Here is a 20552-nt window from a genome sequence, read left to right on the forward strand (position 1 = left end):
ATCATCCATCACATAATCATCCATCATCTCATACATCGAGGGGGGATATATACACATCTAGTGGTAATGTCACCTACACGTGTATGGCGATACTATATGTGATCGGTTGTCTATGGCCATTAGACTAAGGACCCCGGTCGTAAGCCTATATCTCACTCTCTCTAAATCATCACCCCCTCGGCGGGAGAATCGGGAGCCCTTGGCTCATCAATAGATGCCTTAACCCTACGTCGTCGGGTACCGCTAGAGTTATATCCCCGCCTCACAATCATGTTCTTCTATTATCATAATCTAGTCCTGACTATGCAATATAACTACCTAAATGCCACACAGACTTTCCGATCTCAGGTGTAGGCCGCTAATAGTATAGTCATATAAGATACACTATACTCTTAACCCTGGGCTGAGTGAGTAAAGGTACTGCCTAGTCAGAATTCGATTACTAATGATAGGTGGAAGTGGTGCAGTGTCTATATGAATGTATAAAGTATGTCATAGTCATCATGATCATTACATTCTATATTCACAACATGTATACATATAGAGCATCATCACACTAATGTTTATGCCACATTAACATTCTCATGATATCACAATGAGCAAATCATCAATAACTGCATATGTAAAGACATAACATGGTATACTAAATGCATGTATTAATACCGACACTTCCTATAGTGTCATAGCAGGTATAATGACTGAAATTGTATTATTCTAGATTTCGTATAACTCTACTCGCATAGAGAGTCTCCATAGTATGGTAAATCTCGTCAGCTAGTCGACTCCTCCGGAATCCCAAAATCCTCCTCACGTAGTGTCAATCCTATTAATTCATGCAAGTAATGCCATACGTAAGATTAGCGAACTAATAGAATTAATTATCTTATTAGAGCATTTATGTTTGGCAATTACTTGAGTCAAGGGTCTCCTAGGGCGAGTCCTATGTTATCCTAAAATTCACATAATACTAAATTGTCATTACGGGGTTAGGCTAATTAAATCAGGTGAAAATAAATAAATGAGGTTATAGAGTCCAAATGGTCCCAAATGGGCTAGGCTAGAGGTATAGGGTTAGGCTCAAACCTAACCCAATAGGCAAGGGGGGCCATGGTGGGCTGCAGCCCACAAGTTTGGCTGAAGTGGGCTGGGGTCCAACCACAGCCCACCAAAGGCTTGGTTGCGGTCCCACCAAGGGGCTCAGTGGGCTGCGGTATGACCGTAGCCCACTAAGGGGGGGTATGAGGGGTTAAACAACCCCCCTCCCTCCCTCGGTAATTCTCTTCCGAGGGAGGAGACGAAGGGAGAGCAGAAAGCCCGAGGGGCTGCGACGCTGGCAGCGCAGCACGAGGCCGACGGTGTCGGCGGCAGCACAGCACGAGACCGAGGAGGGAAGTAACAGGGAAAAAAAGGGAAAGGGGAGGAGGGCTTGCCGAAAAGGGGGGTTGGTCAGCAAGCTCGGCGACTCCAGCGTCGGCAACCCACGAGAAGAGATGGAGAGAGGTATTAAGGTGGAGAAATGGCGTGGTCGAGGGGGGGGGGGAAGATGGGGTTTAATGGAGGTGGGAGCAAGGTAGCGTGCACGGCAAGGGAAAGGGAAGAAGGAGAAGAGAGGACGCGGGGGGTGGGGGTGGCAGGTGCCTGTGAGGCGCGTGCGTTAGGGGATTTTTTATTTTTTATTTTTTTTAATACAAATTTGGGGTGTTACTAAGTTCATGCAATTTGTCAAAGTTATAGCAGATGAGCTAGCTAGATGATATCATACTCAATGTTCTTAATGGACTTGATGCGACTCGGACCACACTAAGTCATCTCGAGCATGGATACAACCTATGGGATCTATTTCTTATTTTGTTTTAGTTATTTTCTTTAGAAAAATAAGTATTCTAGATGTCGCATTAAAACATGGGAAGGTCGCATTCGAATGCCCCTTGAGAATGCCTACAAGCGTTCGCATCAACAGAGAACACAAATTGTGCGTTTGAATGCGCTCGGCCTTATTCAAAGACATGTATGCGAACGCCTGCATACGTTCTCATCGATAGTGAACGCGAATTGTGCATTCGAACGTGCTCGACCCCATTCAAACGTGGTCGACAAGAATACAATATTTCTAGGGATATTAATTATCATTTTGGCTTGTTAGGTTAGCCTCTTAAGATATGGATGGCAACCTAAAGGGGGATTATGAATGAATATTGAATTTCCTTCCCTTTCTTCCCTACCCTAACTCTCCTTCCTCCCTCCTCGTACAAGCCCTAGCCATGTGCCTTCTTGTCGCCGGTTACCTCTAATCTCCCTTGACTATCAAGTCCTCCCTTCTCCTTGGGATCTCGACCAACTTCTCCTCCCTCATCCTTATCCCATCAACACCACGTGCCACCCAATCCATCACCATTATCACCCATTTTTCATCATCATCACCATCACCCATCATCTCCACCTTCACCCCAGTTTTGCATATTTTCGCCTCAAGTGCAGTTAGAATCTACAAAGGGAGTGAATACCAAAAACATAGATAAGGAAGATACGGAATGACCACTACTAGTTTCGTAATTTTCTAACTACGGGAGAATATTTTGAGATTACTCTTCTCCGACTATGCAAACTACTTTCCTACATCCGAGCTTGATCTGGAACGAACGTACGATCCATAACATGTGGTATCAAAACCACCGTTCCTTGGACTCCATGACAACAACCAGATCTATGGCATCGAGACCCAATGAAGGCACCTCCATTGAAGGGAAGGTTATGAATATTATCAGATTGAAGGCCAACCCAAACTCACTAGTCGAAACTTCTCCAATGACCTCCACGGTCAACTCAGATCTAATCAAGATGTTCGCGAACATGATGGAGATGCAATGAGCCATGCAAGTATTGATGGAAGCAATGACTCAAGTCCTCTTAGGCTCACCAAGGGGTACCGTGGCGATCGAGTTCCCTACTCGAGCTCAGGCTGCATTACTAATGGAACCACCTTTTTGCCAAAGGGCACCGCCTTCACCCTTCCATACCAAGCGAAAGGAAGATCATGAAGACCCCATGGGTGGTCACGCTAGGGGGCCCTTGCTGCTTACGCCGCCTGAAAGGCGCAACATACCATCGTTGGCTTTTTATCGTGACCGAGCACCGGATCCACCCGTCCACGATGACGATGACGAGTGGGTAGATTACAAAGAACCAGCGACCTCTCGATATCATCCTAGGGATGCTGGATTAAACCTAAGGGAAAAAAGGCCCAACTGACATGAAGAAGAATGCGGCATCCGTACAGGGATTGTTCGCCTCAACTTCTCGCCTTTGAATAGAGGAGATCCACTCGATCGGGTTTATCAAGCTGAGCAATTCTTCGAGTACCAACGAACACTTAATGCACAAAAGGTGTTTAGCACCTTTTCATCCCAAAGACACCGCCATCCGATGGTACTAGGCCATGAATCTAGCTCAGCCCTATCGAACATGGAAGGAGCTCGCTAATGCTATTTATGTCCGATTTAGACCCTCCAGTTATGAAGATTTTCAAGCTGCTCTCACCAAGCTAACCCAAAGGACTATGATGATAGCATATCAAGAGGAGTTCGAGCATGTTAGCTATAAAGTGCAAGGTTGGTCGGATTTCCAACTCAAGAGCATATTCATTAATGGCCTTAGATGGGACATTCAAGCCAAAGTGAAAGCTGCTCGACCAACCACATTACTTGAGGCTTTTGCAACAACTCAATTGATGGAAGAGAAGCTTCAGTTGGCGACAAAAGGGGACTAGAACACCACAGAGTTTAGAGGAGTGCCTCGGCACAGTAGCAGTAGGTGATAAAGTTGTTGGGCTACAACTACGAATTGGTATAAAAGAAGGGAACTGAAAATTGAGTCGCTGATGCACTATCACGGCAACCCAAACCGCCCGACCTAGCTATGATTTCTATCCCAGTATTCCCTTTCCTTTTAGAGATTAGAGTTGAATGTGTGGAAGATCCAAAGATGAGGGAACTCATGAAGAAGGTAGAGGAAGAACCATCTAGCTATCTAGGGTTAGAAGTGAAGGACAGTCTACTACTAGACCGTGGGCGAGTGCGAGTATTGGTCAAACCCGAATGGTGAGTGAATTTGATTTGCCACTTCCACGACACTCCTATGGCGAGGCATAAGGGAACCTTCAGAACCTATAAGAGGTTAATAGAAAATTGTGTATGGGCAGGAGTGAGAAAAGAAGTGTTGTTCGATGTTCGAGCATGTCAAATCTGTTAATGCGCAAGGGCAGATTTGACGAAACCGACAAGGTTGCTGCAACCCTTACCCATCCCGAAGCAAATTTGGGAAGATATGAAGATAGACTTCCCTAGGTCAGAGGACATACACTGATAATGGTGGTGGTCGACCTGTTGACAAAGAGTGCGCACTTTTCAGCTCTAGCGCACCCGTATAATACAAAGAAGGTAGCAAAAATTTTTCTAAAGAAAATAGCTCGTTTGTATGGAATGCCGAGGTCAATAGTTTCAGACTGTGATCTAATCTTTATGAGTCATTTTTGGCAAGAGTACTCAAGAAGCAAGGTACTAAACTAAAAAATGAGCTCAGTGTATCATCCGCAAACCGACGAGTAATCCAAAGTTGTTAATTGGTGCCTCGAGCAATATTTGTGATGCTTCGCTGAGGAGTAACTGAAGAGATGGCTAACTTACCTACCTTGGATGGAGTACTCATACAATGCAACTCACCACACCGCTATTGGAATGACTCCCTTCGAGGTTGTCTATGGGTGAGCGCCCCCAACATTGCGATCTTATGACCAACCGAGCGCACCTAACCGTACCGATATAAATCACAAACACTAGGAAAGAAGCTATGAAGTTGGCAATTGGGTCTATGTTCAACTCTAATCGTACTGGCAAATCTCGATATGAACTATTTAGAACCAAAAGCTAGCACATCATTTCTTTGGTCTATTTCAAACTCTAGGGAAGGTGAGAGCAGCTGCATATAAGCTGGACCTACTTGAGTCATCCTGAGTTCACTCGGTCTTCTATGTATCCAACTTGAGAGCCTGAGGTGGTCTAGTTGAGCAGGTTGTGACAAAACTACTCGAGCCCGAATCGGAGGTAGTTGAGCTCACTCTAGAGAAGGTCCTAGCACGAAGAAGGGTTAGACGCAAAGGACAAAAAATCATAGAGATGTTGATAAGCTGGGTTGGTCAGACACAGGAGCAAGCTACATGGGAATCTGAGGCAACATTGATGGACCATTATCCTAAATTTGCACTTTGAAGACAAAGTAAGCAGAAGCATGGAGGAATGATGTGATTCGGATCACACTGAGTCATCTCGAGCATGGATACAACCTATGTGATCTATTTCTTATTTTGTTTTAGTCATTTTCTTTAGAAAAATAAGGATTTTGGATGTCGCATTCAAATGTAGAGAGGTCATGTTCGAACGCCCCTTGCGAACGCCTACAGGTGTTCGCATCAATAGAGAATGCAAATTGTGTGTTCAAACACGCTTGGCCCCATTCGAGCGCACGTGTGCGAACGCCTGCATACGTTTGCATTGATATTTAACGCAAATTGTGTATTTGAACGCGGTCGGCGAGAATGCAATATTTCTATGGTTATTAATTATCATTTTAGCTTGTTATGTTAGCCTCTTAAAATATGGATGGCAACCTAAAGGGAGATTATGAATGAATATTGAATTTCCTTCCCTTCCTTCGCTACCCTAACTCTCCTCCCTCCCTCCTCATACAAGCCCTAGCCGTGTGCCTTCTCGTCGTCGGTTACCTCTAATCCCCCTTGACTGTCGAGTCCTCCCTTCTCCTTAGGATCTCGACCAACTTCTCTCCCCTATCCTTATCCCATCAATACCACGTGCCACCCAATCCATCACCATTATCACCCCTCTTTCACCATCATCACCATCACCTGTCATCTCCACCTTCACCCCAGTTTTGCATATTTTCGCCCCAAGTGTAGTCAGAATCTGCAAAGGATGTGAATACTAAAAATATAGATCAGGAAGATATGGAACGACCTCCACTAGTTTTGTAATTTTTTGACTACGGGAGAATATTTTGAGATTATTCTCCAACGAATGCGTGGACTGCTTTCCTGCATCCGAGCTTGATTCAGAACAAACATACAATCAATTACAGAACTTGGTCCAGAGTATTGTGATATTGCCACACCCATTTGCACTCACAAAACCTCACTCTCATTTGAAGCATTACATGATCTTTTAGTTGGTCATGAAAGCTACATCAAACGATTGGAGGGCACAACACTGTAGTTTGTTGCCATAGCCAATACCACTCAGTGAAAGAACTATAGCAATTCACGTAACAACAATAATCGATATTCTCGTTCCAACTCTTTCAATTGACAAAGGCAATATAATCCAAACCACAATCAACGACGTGGGGATCATCCAATCATAACAACATCATTTGTCACCTATGTGACAAGCATGGTCATTCAGCTAAAATGTGTCGAAGCAGATTAGCTGTGGTTTCACATAATATAAATTGTACATCCACTGCTCACACCAAAGACAAAAAATGACTTGTTGACTCGATTGCCTCTCACAACATCACTTTCGATCTCTCTAGTTTATCTATTCATTCTGAATATGATGGCACAGATGAGGTTGTGCTCGATGATGGTTTAGGTTTGCGCATAACTCATGCTGGCTCAATGCATTTTAAATCACCTAATCATACCTTTCTTCTTAGTGATACATTATGTGTTCCTTCCATTAAAAAGAACCTAGTTTCTATATATCATTTCTAGTGAAGGATCGAATAACAAGGGTGACATTAATGCGAGGTCTGCGAGGTTGGTGTGAAGACGGTGTGTATCCATTTCCTGTGACTATTGGTCTCAAGTCATTACCTATGGAATGTGTTGGTGAGCGTACTACAATAAAAGAATGGTATCGTAGACTAGGGCATCCTACTAATAAAATTGTTCGTCATATTGTTAATCATTTTTCTCTTCTTATTTCTTCAAATAAATGTCCAGACATCTCTCTTTGCACTTCATGTCAGTGTAACAAATAGACCAACAACCTTTCTCTTCAACCTCTCTTATTAGCCATGCTCCACTTGAATATTTGTACACTAACGTGTCGGGACTTGGTCATTCTTCTTCTGTTGATGGGTACAAATACTACCTCATACTTATTGATCATTATACCAAATATTTATGGTTCTTTCCACTTAAACAAAAGTCTGAAGTAAGCTCCATTTTCAAAAGCTTCAAAGCTCTCGTTGATAATCAATTCAGCACTACTATTAAAAATTTGTATTGTGACAATGGAGGAGAATTCAAAGCTCTTAGTCCATTCCTTTCTCAAAATGGCATTGGTCACTACACTATAGTTCCACACACCCCCCAACAAAATGGAACTATTGAAAGGCGACACCGACACATCGCAGGACATGTGTGCCCCTTCTGTCTCTCTCTCTTTCTCTCTCTCTCTCTCTCTCTCTCTCTCTCTCTCTCTCTCTCTCTCTCTCTTTCCCTCCCTCTCTCTCTCTCTCCCTCCCTTTCTCTTTCCTATTCTCTCTTCCTTCTTCTTTTCTTCCTTCTCCCCGCTAACTCCCTTTTTCCCCTTCTAGGATGCTATCGCATTGGAGCACCGTCGAGCTTGCCAACCCCAAGGATTGAAGCACCGGAGCTCCCTCCCTCGTCAGGTAAGTTTCATTTAAAAATGCGTTATTGATTTGGGTTTTTCCTCTAAAGTTACCCCTCGTAGTCTTTGATTCGACCAGCCGACAGTTTTGTGCCTCACCGCGCGGCCTTCATTTGCTTTCCCCCGTCCACTTCTTTTTGGTGGCACCCTTTGTGGGCCGTTTTGGCCCCTAGTGGAGGCTACACATGGTAGCCTCACCTCAGCAGGTTTTAGGTGGTTTTTGGGCCATCGTCATCGTCGGTTGGGCTACCTAACTGATAGGATAGCTTCTTCTTCGCGAGGAGTTATCATGGACCCCAACATTTGGGCCCTCGTGGTCAAAGTCGTCGACCTTGGTGAGGACGGTCCTCACCATGGGTCACCCTTGGCAAGTGGGCTTCCCCTTGGTGAGATTTGGCTTATTATGACGAAGGTTTTGGTGAGGTCAGGTGGGATTGCTGGCAGTCGATAGCTCCCTCACCCTACTAGTAGGTGGTTTGGTGGGTTTTAGATGGTCATTGGCTCCTCCACCGACCAGTCAACACTATGGGTGATTCCTGGGTTCGTGTGCTGGCCTGATTATCGACAACGGTGCTTGTCGAAAGCCCCTTTCTAGGGCTCTCAAAATAAACGAGTAGCTTAGGTTCATCTTGGGCTCAAGTCGACTAAAGCTCAAGTTCGGCTTGGCTTAGTTAGAGCTGAGCCGAGCCCGAGCCGAGTTCAACGGCTCAAAAATAATTTCCAGCCGAGCCTAAGCTAAAGCTGGCTTGCTCAAGCTCGGCTTGATAGACTCGGTATAAAAGGGTTTTTCATAAAACCTTAGTTCGCAAATCCCTACTTTGTGTAACACCCTCGCCTAGCATAGGCATGTGCACACCCACGCGCCCACAAGACACGCGCGGCGCACATGACGGACGGGCGAGGCCCATTAAGCAGAGATACATTCTTGTGCCCATATAATCATAGCATCATCAAATAAAACCTGCTAACTTATCCATGCTCACATAATCTATCACCAAAGATAAATCATATTATCAACCAAATAAATCTATTAACATAGCTAAGTGCTCAACAACCATACTAGACAGCTACATAATCTGGCAAAGCTCACACAGACCACGATAAACCATCAAGATACAACCTATTACCACTGACTCATAAGTATAATATAATCCGACTTGTATTATACAAATCATCTTCTGGTATAATAAAGTACAAATATAACAAACAACAATACAATTCAATTTCTATACAAATTATCATCTATACCGTCTCGCACCTATAATTCACCTCATCATTCTAAAACTATCTTCTCATGATACCTCAAGTCGTCATTACGCACCACATATCTGAGGAGGTTAGGAAAAAAATATAGAGAACATGAGCAAAAGGCTTAATGAATAGACCTTACATCGAATCAGTGATACTAAACAAATAGTAAATCATGTACTAGATAATAAAAATCAGAAAAAAGTATCATGCTATGAATAGGCATATAAGCAAGTCCTCGATAATCTCAAATTTATAATAGATATCATGTTATGATTGATCAAGAATACAACTCTCGATAATATATAAATAAACCTCCATGTTATACTATAACACATATGATGCATGCCAACTATGCCATGTTATGATGTCAAATGCAATGGTATCTGAAGCATGATAACTACTCGATAATCATATGCAATTCTCCGTATTACAATCATTATCGACATATCAGTATAACATCATCATACTAGACCACTATAGAGAGTCAACACCCAATACCCAATCTCATCAAAATGCCCGAAGGCTCAGAGCATACCTTGCCATCCGCAAATGGTACTTCAATCATAATCATACCTTGCGAACCGTTAAGGATATCAACATCTATCCAGATCGGGCACCTTTTTAGCTGATAGAAATATGTGAGGATAACTCGCTACATATGCCCTAGCAAATCACATGTGTCCGAATATCTGCTACGCACATAGACTAATGACCTCGGACGTAAGGCCACAGGATCGTGACTATGTCGAGCGATCAATCATCTACCAAGCGCGTCCTAACCCTCACGCCCACTCGAGTATTCTCACGCTTTCTATCAACTATCCTATCAATCACATTTCATGCTTTCCTTCTAAATGATAGATCATATGTATTTTCTCCAGTACTATAACAAGTCATGCATATTATAAATTTAGGTGGAAAAGAAGCTAAGAGGACAATGATACAATGCAGTCTCCAACCATATATCTAACACATGCATATCTATGTTAGTGTATCGCATGTATACTCATGCTAGAAATCATCTCGACATATAGTCATAACAGTATAGTCATCTCTAATCATCTTTATTTATCACCATCATACTCATATCTAAGATCAGTCTAATCAAATGCATGATAAAAATATGCTCGCCTGAAATCATCTCTAGATAAGATCATATAATCATGCTGTAGGCCAAAACATGTATATACATAATTATATAATATATCATAATTTGAGAAATACGTCTAGGGGATAAGACTACTCACCGTCTGATAAGAAGATACAAAATACATATCCATTATATCCGCCAACCGAGGGTCAACTCATTGCTAATAGGGTCCACGGGGTCTCATATAAGGGGTTCGAGATCTAAAAATGTTTAGGTAACATAAAGTTAGTCTTTTATCCGATTATAATCTATTCGAGTAAAATATAATATTTTATTAAGTTTAAAATTAATTAGATTCATAGGATAAATTTAATTATGAAAATATTAATATTCTATTACCATAAATTATATTTATTTACTAAAAATCCTAGTTTGCTAATTATAGGATAAATAATAAGTGCATAATAATTTATCTCCTTTTTGTAAATAGCTAACAACGATTATATATATATATATTATTTAATAAAAATATAATTACAAAAATAATATTGCTAATAATTATTTTGTAATATGTACTCTTATTTGATTAATCATAAATTATACGCAAAATAGTCATTTTCCTATTATACAAAAATAATATGCAAGTTTAGCATACCATTTTCTACAAAGTAGTAGATACTAAAAATAGCTCTATGAAATAGAAATATAAATATAAAATTATTATCAATAAGACTACATGTATTAATCTAATAAATAATAACTAAACCATAACTAAATTTATAGGAAATATTGATAATTATAATTAATAAATTGTTATACAAAAAATACTTAGTAAAATTATATTAGTGAGTGTAAATTATCAAAATAATTAATTATCTAAATAAACTAATTTACCTAATATTATAAAATAATTATATAATTAACAGAAAAGAAGAAGAAGAAAAAAAAAAGCAAAAATCCTCTTTGCTATCGTGTTGGGTTGCATTGTTGCAGCAAGAGAAAGAGGAACCGAGAAGGGAGAACAAGAGAAAGAAGGAAGAAGAAGAAAGAAAGAGAAGAAGAAGAAGAGAGAGAGAGAGAGAGAGAGAGAGAGAGAGAGGAGGGGAGGGGCTCGGCCGCTGTGGCCAGCCATTGGCTAGCCTATAGATTCTGGCAAACCCGAGAGAGAAAGAGAAAGAAATGGAGAGAGAAAGGAGGAGGTGAAGGAAAGCTCAACCACGCTTCGTGAAGGTGGCAACGACGGTAGCAGGCTGGCGGGGTTCCAAGGATGGCGGCAGTAGCCTGGTGTCAGTAAGAAAGGAGAAAAGAGAGAGAGACTGAGAGAGGGAGGGAGCGACGAGAGAACATTTTAGAGAGAGAGAGAGAATAAAAAAGGAAGGAACAGAGAGAGGTGGTGGAGGGAGGGAGGCCGGTGGTGGTGGCGGGGTGGGGCCTATCGCCAGCTGGCCTGGCCCAGCTGACCGGGCTTGCGACGCATGGCGCCCCCATGCAGCGCCAAGCTGCTTAGGTGGCGCTGCACGTTGTGCCCAAATTTAAAATTTTATTTTAATTTTAATTTTATTCTATTATTATTATTATTATTTTGGGTAATTACATTGTCCTCCTCCTTATGAAAATTTCGACCCCGAAATTTAAATCATAGTGGATTTGAAAGAAACTCAACATGCCTAGTTCCACCACTTTTTAATCGAATCAACAATTGTCTAATCTCACTTTTACTGATCCATAACTCAAATTTCGTTTTCAAATTTACTTATTAACTCCTACCATTACACAACCACAAGTAATTCCATACAAGAATTAAATCTCTAGATCTAGGTCAACCAGATAATTATACTATATCCATAGACATCGATAATATCACTAGTCTATAAGAAAGAACGTACACTGATTTTACAATATAGAAAGTATTGTAATCTATTAATTGTATCATGTTCTAGTCCAAAATACCTCAACCTATCCGAATCTATCACTTCTTTTGCTAACTGTAATCATATAACAATGTAATGCCATAATCTAATAGGTTCTTGTACCAAAAGTTCGGCTATGGAACAATTCCTTAAGGTCTAAATTTATTGTACGAAATAGTCCGCACAACCATGGGAAAATATTTGGCAAATATTTTTCTGTAGTTAGAAAATTACAAAACTAAGTGGATTAGATTTGTAACTTCTTGATCTACAACTTTTGTATGTGCGCCATTCACAAACTCGAACTGAAACTGAGACAAAAATACGAAAGAATGTGGGTGATGATGATGGTGATGAATGGAGTGGATGTTCGGGTTATGGTTGGGTATGGAGATGAGGGTGGATGGTGGATGTGATTAAGGGATGTAGACGAGGGGAACGAAGAGGGAAAAGGGAGAGAGTCTAGAGAGAAGATAGGAGGCAAGAAATATATAATCCAATAGCATAATATATTTGGCTGCCATCCACATATTTATAGAGGCTAGCCAACAAGTTCTAAAACAATAAGTAACCCTAATTTTAGAAAATTCCCGCCGATCACGTTCAAAGATGCCCAATCACGTTCTAACACTCAAAAGAGGTTCTCTGTATGTGCAAACGTGATGCAAGCGTTCGAACTCGCCCGACCGCGTTTGAATGCACAATATGCGTTCTCTGTATTTGCGAACCTAATGAAGGCGTTCGCAAGGGCGTTCGAACGCAACCTACAGAAATTTTATTTTAATGAAAATAAACAACTAATGCAATAAGAAAAGATCCTAATTAAGTGTATTAGCCCACCACGCTTCCCTCACCTTGCCCTCAAGGTAAAAAGTCAGGGAAACACTCCAAAATGTCAGTCTCCAACTTCTATTTCACCTCATCGGATGGTTTGCCAAGCCACTAAACTAAAATCTCCATCTCCAATCTAGTACCATATCATTGTCGGCGTCTAGCAAGTACACAAACTGGCTCTACAATCTCTATCTCCTCTAATGGCTCCAGTAGAACTGATCCAACGATCTCATAATCTCTAATACGCTCCCTCAGCAATGAAATATGGAAGACAAGATGTACTCTCGACCCCTCCGGCAGCACCAAACGATATGCAACCGGACCAATATGCTCCAACATCCGAAACGAACCAAAGTAGCAATATGCCAATGCCAAGGTCACTTGTCGACACGGTTGCACCCTCATAAACACTCAACTGCCAATGTCAAACTCCTACTGCCTATGGCTATGATCATAAACTTGCTTCATACGGTTTTGAGCAAGTTTAAGATGAGCACGCAACCTCCTCAATGTGGCGTCTCTATCCATCAACGCTAAGTCCACCTCCGTCCGGTCTGCAAATGCCACTAGATCATAAGCGCGCAATGTCGGAGTCATGTGTCCATATACCATCTCAAATAGAGTCATGCCAATGCTACTATAGTAGGCGGTGTTATAAGACCACTCCGCCCACGGTAAGAACTCCAACCATCGTCTCGGTATCTCTTCAACATAACACCTCAAATATTGCTCAATGCCTCAATTAACCATCTCGATTTGGCCGTCCATCTATGGATGGTAGGCCGAACTAAAGTTCAATCGAGTCCTTTACAATCTAAAAAACTCAGTCCAAAAGTCGCTTATAAATACATGATCACGATCCGAGACAATCATGCGTGGCATGCCATGCAACCAAGCAACATCTCTAACAAAAATTTTAGCCACCAACTTGGATGAAAACGGATGTGAAAATGCCAAAAATTGCACATATTTGCTCAATTTGTCAACCACCACAAAGATGATGGAATAACCACGTATCAGCGGAAGACCATCTATGAAGTCCATAGAAATGTCTTTTCAAACACGGTTCGATATAGGTAACGGCTGTGGTAATCTGGCCGGTTCAATGTGGTTGCCTTAGCCCTTTGACAGACTTCGCAAGCACGAACAAAACTCCTCACATCCCGCCTCAATCCTGGCCACGTGCAACTCTGAGATATCCTCCTATAAGTTCTCAAGACACCCTAATGTTCAGCCTTTGGAGTTTGGTGGAAATGCTCCAACAATTTCTGCCGCAATCCATCATTTACAGGCACCCGAATGCATCCGCGGTCCAACAACAAACCGCCTCGATTCTCTAACTCTGAATGGCACTCCGGATCGTCCATCACCTCCTGCAATAATCTCAAAATATCTGAGTCAAATGTACTTGCATACCTCAGCTCGTCAAGGAAGGAAAAGGTAGGAGAAGAATAGGTTGCAAGCTCGGCGGTTTCGGGTTGGTGCGATAGTGCATCCGCCGCTTTATTTTCCGTTCCCTTCTTGTATTGGATTTCATAATCATACCCTAGTAATTTTGTGACCCAATTTTGCTGTGTCGGAGTGTGTATACACTATCCCATAAAGTATGGAAGGCTCTTTTGATCAGTTCGGATAATGAATCATCTATCGATCAAATAAGACCTCCACTTTGTCACCGCATGTAGAATTACCAACATCTCTCCGTTGTAAGTCAATTATTGCTAAGATTTTTATGATAAAGCCTTGCCAAGATAGGCAATGGGACATCCTCCTTGTATTAGTACAGCTCCTATGCCAACACCAGATGCATAACATTCCATAATGAACTCATTGGTGAAGTCCGGTAGCGCTAAAACGGGTGGCGTCGTAATTGCTGTTTTTAGTTTTTCAAAGGCTGTAATAGCTTCATCTGTCCATCTAAAAGAGTCCTTCAACAAAGAAGTGAGATGAGTAGTGATCTTGCCATATTCGGTGATGAATCGGCGATAATATCCGGTCAGCCCCAAAAATCCTCTCAATCCAGTAGTAGTAGTAGGAATTGGTCAAGTGGTCATGCATGCAACCTTTTGAGGATCCGCCGCTACACCGTCCGCTGAAATGATGTGGCCTAAATACTCCACTTTTGGTACTCCCCATAGGCACTTGGACTTCTTGATCTTCAATTGGTTTTACTTCAACAAATTCAGCACATCCTCCAAATACCGTCAATGCTCTAATTCATTTCTGCTATACATTAAAATATCGTCAAAAAATACCAAGACATACCTTCGTAATAGAGGCCGAATTATATCATTCATGAGGCCTTGAAAGGTAGCTGAAGCATTGGTGAGACCAAAAGGCTTCACCCGAAACTCATGATGCCCGTTTGGAGTCCGAAATGCAGTTTTATGCATATCCGCCAGGTGAACTCTAATTTGATGATACCCGGCCATAAAATCAAGCTTACTAAATATAGTTGCCCCTGCAAACTCGTTCAGCAACTCCTCAATAACCGGAATGGGATACCGGTCCTTGATGATAATAGTGTTTAGTGCCTGATAGTCGACACAAAAATGTCATGTCCAGTCCTTTCTTCGCACCAATAGCATGAGGGATGAGTATGAGCTATGATTTGGTTAAATGAGGCCTTACTCCAATATCTCGACTATCATCTTTGAGATAACTTCTTTTCGCACATGTAGATACCAATATGGTCTGACATTCGCCGGTGCAGCCCCAAGTACAATCTCAATGCGGTGGTCCGCCGCTCTCCTCGGTGACAACTCCTGTAGCTCCTCAAACAGTCTAGAAAAGTTATCTAATAAATTAGACAATTCAATGGTAGTACCTGAACTCATTTGAGAGTCATCTCCTACTGGTTCTAATTGAAGAAGATAGGCCAAATCTTATGAACAAGGTAGCCCCACCATAGGCTGCATCATAGGAATCGGCGAAGACCGAACGCCATCAAGCTGCACATCTTTGTTTTCTTGTTTATATTTCATCCACATGCTCTAGAAATCAAATATGACGGGTCCCAAACTCTGTAACCACTAAGCACCAAGGACAATGTCCACTCCTCGCAGCGTCAACGGATACAACAAGTCCACAATGATATCGTGCCCTTGTACCCGTTTATCGACTCGGCGACACAAGCTCTCCGCCCTAAGTTTTGTGCCGTCTCCAATAGCAACGTCAAATCCCATGGTCAGTTAGGCATTCAAATCCAATCTCCTCACTAGCCTATTATCTAAAAAGTTGTGTGTACTCCCTGAATTGATGAGGATGTGTACACAATGTTTTCTAACGAGTTTGTCTACCCATAACGTCCTCGACGCGAAAGTAACCGAATATGCATGCATCGATATTTCAGCTTGGATATCTTTCTCCATGCCCTCCTCAACGGCCTCCTCACAGACCTTCTCTAGACACTCTCCATCATCAACAACCTCATCATCCTCCCGATCGGTTTAGTACACCAATGACTGGGGGTGAAACGCTTATCACATCGAAAGCAAAGGTCCTTTACTCTTCACTCCTTCACCTGAGTAGGTGTGAGAGTTCGAACGGGGGGTCTCATGCCTCCTCTAACATCAGAAGAAGACCTCAAAGGTGGTCGTGGTCCAGTACTCGCAGCCATTGTTTTTGAACTCACAGAATTTCCAATCGGCGTTCTAGGTGCAAACTGCCCATCTCGGTTGCCCCAATTGATTTTCGCTGTCATCCTAAGAGCCTTATGCTTTTGTTTCATTTTGATAGCCTTCTCAAAGGCCTCCTCAAGTGTAGTAGGACAAAGAGCACAAACATCCGCTTGTATCTCATACCATAGTCCTGAAATAAATGTGTTCATTAATGTCTATTCGGGCCAAGGTGGCTCACAACGACTACTAATTCTTTCAAACTCAGCTTGGTACTCCAATATGGTCGTCCTCTAAACCATCTTGCTTAATGTGGCAGCAAAATCTAGATATGCCACTGTCCCAAATCTGCGTGTAATTATCTTACAAAAATCAGCCCATTCGGTAAATCCACCACCATGAATAACCGATCTATACCAATGCAATGTTTTTCCTTAGAGGTGAAAGCTTGCCATCTGGACCTTTGCATCTTTCGCTATACCTTGATAATCAAAATATTGTTCAACTTGAAACACCTAATCCGTTGGATTACCGCCTTGAAATTTTGAAAAGTCTAAGCGTACGGTTCTCTCCCGAATAGCGTTGTTGGGTTCGCGAAAGATACTTGGTTCAGGTCTAAACCTTTGTGTATGTTGATCAGCTTCTCTAAATCCTCGAGCACGTCCATCACCATCTCCAAAGGGATCAACCTCTTTCTCAAAGTGCCAATCCTCCTTATCGACGAAGCGCACCAGTGCCACACGACTCTCAGGTTCCACCACCGCCGGTCTTGGCTTTTGTAACGGAGGTGGGGGATGATGTGTAGGCATAGGTAAGAGGGGATCATTGACACTTACATGACGCACCTGGACTTGTAGGGTATCAGTTCGATGAGATCCCACAGTTGGTCCTTCTTGAAGCTCCGATCATCGTTGAGGAGATGACAAACCCAATCGGTTCATGACATATTCCTTGAAATCATTGTGATCTTTCTGAATTGCGTCAATTCTATGTAGTAATGTTTGAAATATGCCTCGAAGTTCATCCACCAAGCCCATATTCATACCCATGGATGTTGGTTGACTCGATCCTACTGTGGTCACTTCAAAGGAATCAGTCTCACGGTTAGGGTCATCGTGCATTGAGTCTCCCTTGTCGGTGTGCTCTCCATAGGTCTCCTTGTTGATGTCATATTTCTTGTTTCAACCATTAATGAAGGTCTAGGGTTTGTTTGCTCTGATACCAAATTGATGGGTTTTTGTATCAAAAGTTCGGCTACGGAACAATTCCTTAAGATCTAAATTTATTGTAGAAAGTAGTCCACGCAACTCTGAAAAAATATTTGTCAAATATTCTCTTATAGTTATAAAATTACGAAACTAACTGGATTAGATTCTCAACTTCCTGATCTACAATTTTTGTATTTATTCCCTTCATAGATTCAAACTTAAACTAGGACGAAAATATGAAAAAACATGGGTGATGGTGGTGGTATGGTGGTGTTGACGGGTGAAGTGGATGTTAGGGTTATGGATGGGTATGGAGATGAGGGTGGATGGTGGATATGATTAAGGGATGTAGAAAAAAAGGAATGAAGTGGTCGAGATCCCAAAGAAGAGGGGTGGCTCAACAGACGAGGGAGGTTAGAAGTTAGGAGAAATCTTGCTAACGATAGATGTGGAAGGATAGTGAAGAGGGAGGAGGGAGAGAGTCTAGACAGAAGATAGGAGGCAAGAAATCAATAATCCAATAGCATAATGAATTTGGCTGTCATCCACATATTTAATAGAGGCTAGCCAACAAGTTCTAAAATAATAAGTAACCATAATTCTAGAAGATTCCCACCGATCGCGTTCGAATGCGCTCGATCGCGTTCGAACGCACAAAAGACGTTCTCTATATGTGTGAACACGATGTAGGCATTCGAACGTAGGCTTGTATCGAATTATTTCTAGTAGAAGAAGAAGGCAAAGAAGGTGATGGAGGAGTCAGCGATAGAAGAAGAAGAAGAAGAAGAAGAAGAAGAAGAAGAAGAAGAAGAAGAAGAAGAAGAGTAGAGTAACATTTCTTATCATATAAGAGACTTGTATAGAAAAAATAACGAACTCGAGATGTAACAAGAAGAAGATGAGTAAAATAACATTTCTTATCATATGAGAGACTTGTATAGAAAAAAAAAAATGAACTCGAGATGTAAGAAGAAGAAGAGAAGTATGGGAATAATTATCTCTATTTTTATAGTATCCTACCAACATTTAATTAGGCATTAAATAAAAGAAAAACAAATTTAGAAAAAGAAAACCTGACTTCCAAGGAAAAACAGAAAACAAAGTTAAGTGACAAAGATGGAAAACCAAATGTGTTTTTGGTGCAAATTCTCCCTTTTTTTCTACTTGTTTTATATCACAACAACTATAACAATGACACATTTACTCTAAATTCTTTTTTTGATATCCTCAATTTCCCTCTAAAATAAATATTTTTTTTCACTCTTCCATGTCACATCAAAGATATGCTCACAACCACCTTTGTAGGTAAGTCCACACTATGTGGAGTTACAAGCTTGCAAGCTCGTTACCATATAGACTTCTTTCTAAAAAAATCTTACACTTTTGCTTGTGTTAGTCCATGGGGCTTCTAGAAAAAAATAACCTAACACTAGGGGTTGCAGGCTTATAAGCGCGCATGTTGCTTACAAGCCTATATGACTTCTTTAAAAAATATTAACCATATGCTAGGGCTTGCAAGCTTGTAAGCCTGCATGTTGCAAGCATACAAGCTCGTAGGACTTCTTTAAAAAAAAGATACTCTTCATTGCAAGCTAATAAAGGTACTTACGGATTTGCAACCCTACAAACCCACAATAAGGCTGGAAGTAGGGTTTCAAGGATGTTTCAAGCCTACAAGCTTGCAAGGCCACAAAAACCTCTCCTTTGTACAATAAAGGTCATTGCGGGCTTTCAATCCCACAAGCCTTTCAATCCCACAAGCCTGCAAATCACTTCTTATTATGAAAATAAAATACTGCTTGTGGGCTTACATGCCCACAACCCCCGCCAAAACATCTTGTCTAGCTTGCAAAATGTCCTTTTTTGTAAAATTTTGACTAAATGGTTCAATTTAATAATACTATTTTCATACAAACAATACTTCCTTTTTTGCAAAATGTCCTTTATTTTTTGTAATGTTCTGCAAAAAAAAAAAAAAAATTGAGTGCATGTACCCTGCTTCTTCCCCTCTCTTCTTTTCTTTTCTCTTTCCATCCTCCCTCCCCCCGTAGCCCCCATTCTTTGCTTTTGCTTCTCGCCGCACCGGAGATTGCCGTCATTCACTGTGAAAATGTTTGTCGGTCAGTCTTCTTCCAACTTTTGTTTCCCCTTTCTCTTCTTCCTTTAGTCTCTTAAGCAATCGGTCCAGGGAGCTTCCCATAAGTTATCCTCTCTCGCTAAGTTCCCTTCATGGGTACTCTAGGCTCTTAGTGGAGGCTACAACCCATAGCTTGCTATCACTATCTTCTTGGCATTTTTTTAGCCATTCTCGTCAACATCTCCTCTCCTTGTCTAGCTAGATACTCTCTTATCTTCATGATGAAGCCCTTGGTGGCGTCCTTCCATGCCCTGTGGCCATGTTCACTGGACGACCCATTTCCCTGGCTGCTAGCCATGGTTGAGAATCTGATCTTCATTGGCCGCCTTGGCCAGCCGTAGCCACCTCGTGTGATCTGTGTGCATTGTGTAGGAGTTTTCTGCATGGTTAGTTGGGATTGCATGGTGGCTAGGATCATCAAAATGCTCCCCCTCATCGTTGAGCTCTCTCTCGTCGAGATAGGTTCCCTACTCCATCTCTGACCGAGTTTGTACTTTGTGTGTCATCCCTACTATGGGTGTCGGCCTCGACTTTTGGTGGCTACGGCTGGCCAACAACAGATCCACCAAGTACTTGGGTGGGTTGGGCTGCAGCCCAAACCATGTTAATTTGTGGGTTGGGCTATGGCCTAACCTAGGTTGGTGGTAGGTCGGGGTGTGGTCCAATCCATGTTGGTTTGTGGGTTGGGCTGTGATGCAACCTAGGTTAGTGGCGGGCTGGGCTATGACCCAGCTCAAGTGGTAATATAGGTTTAGCTGGTTTGGATTTTTGGTCTAACCTTTGTTTTACTTTGTAATTTTTGGGTTGGTTGTTGCCCAAC

Source organism: Typha angustifolia, chromosome 10, assembly GCF_048772165.1.
Source record: "Typha angustifolia cultivar Huaian chromosome 10, ASM4877216v1, whole genome shotgun sequence".
Classification (NCBI taxonomy): Eukaryota; Viridiplantae; Streptophyta; class Magnoliopsida; order Poales; family Typhaceae; genus Typha; species Typha angustifolia.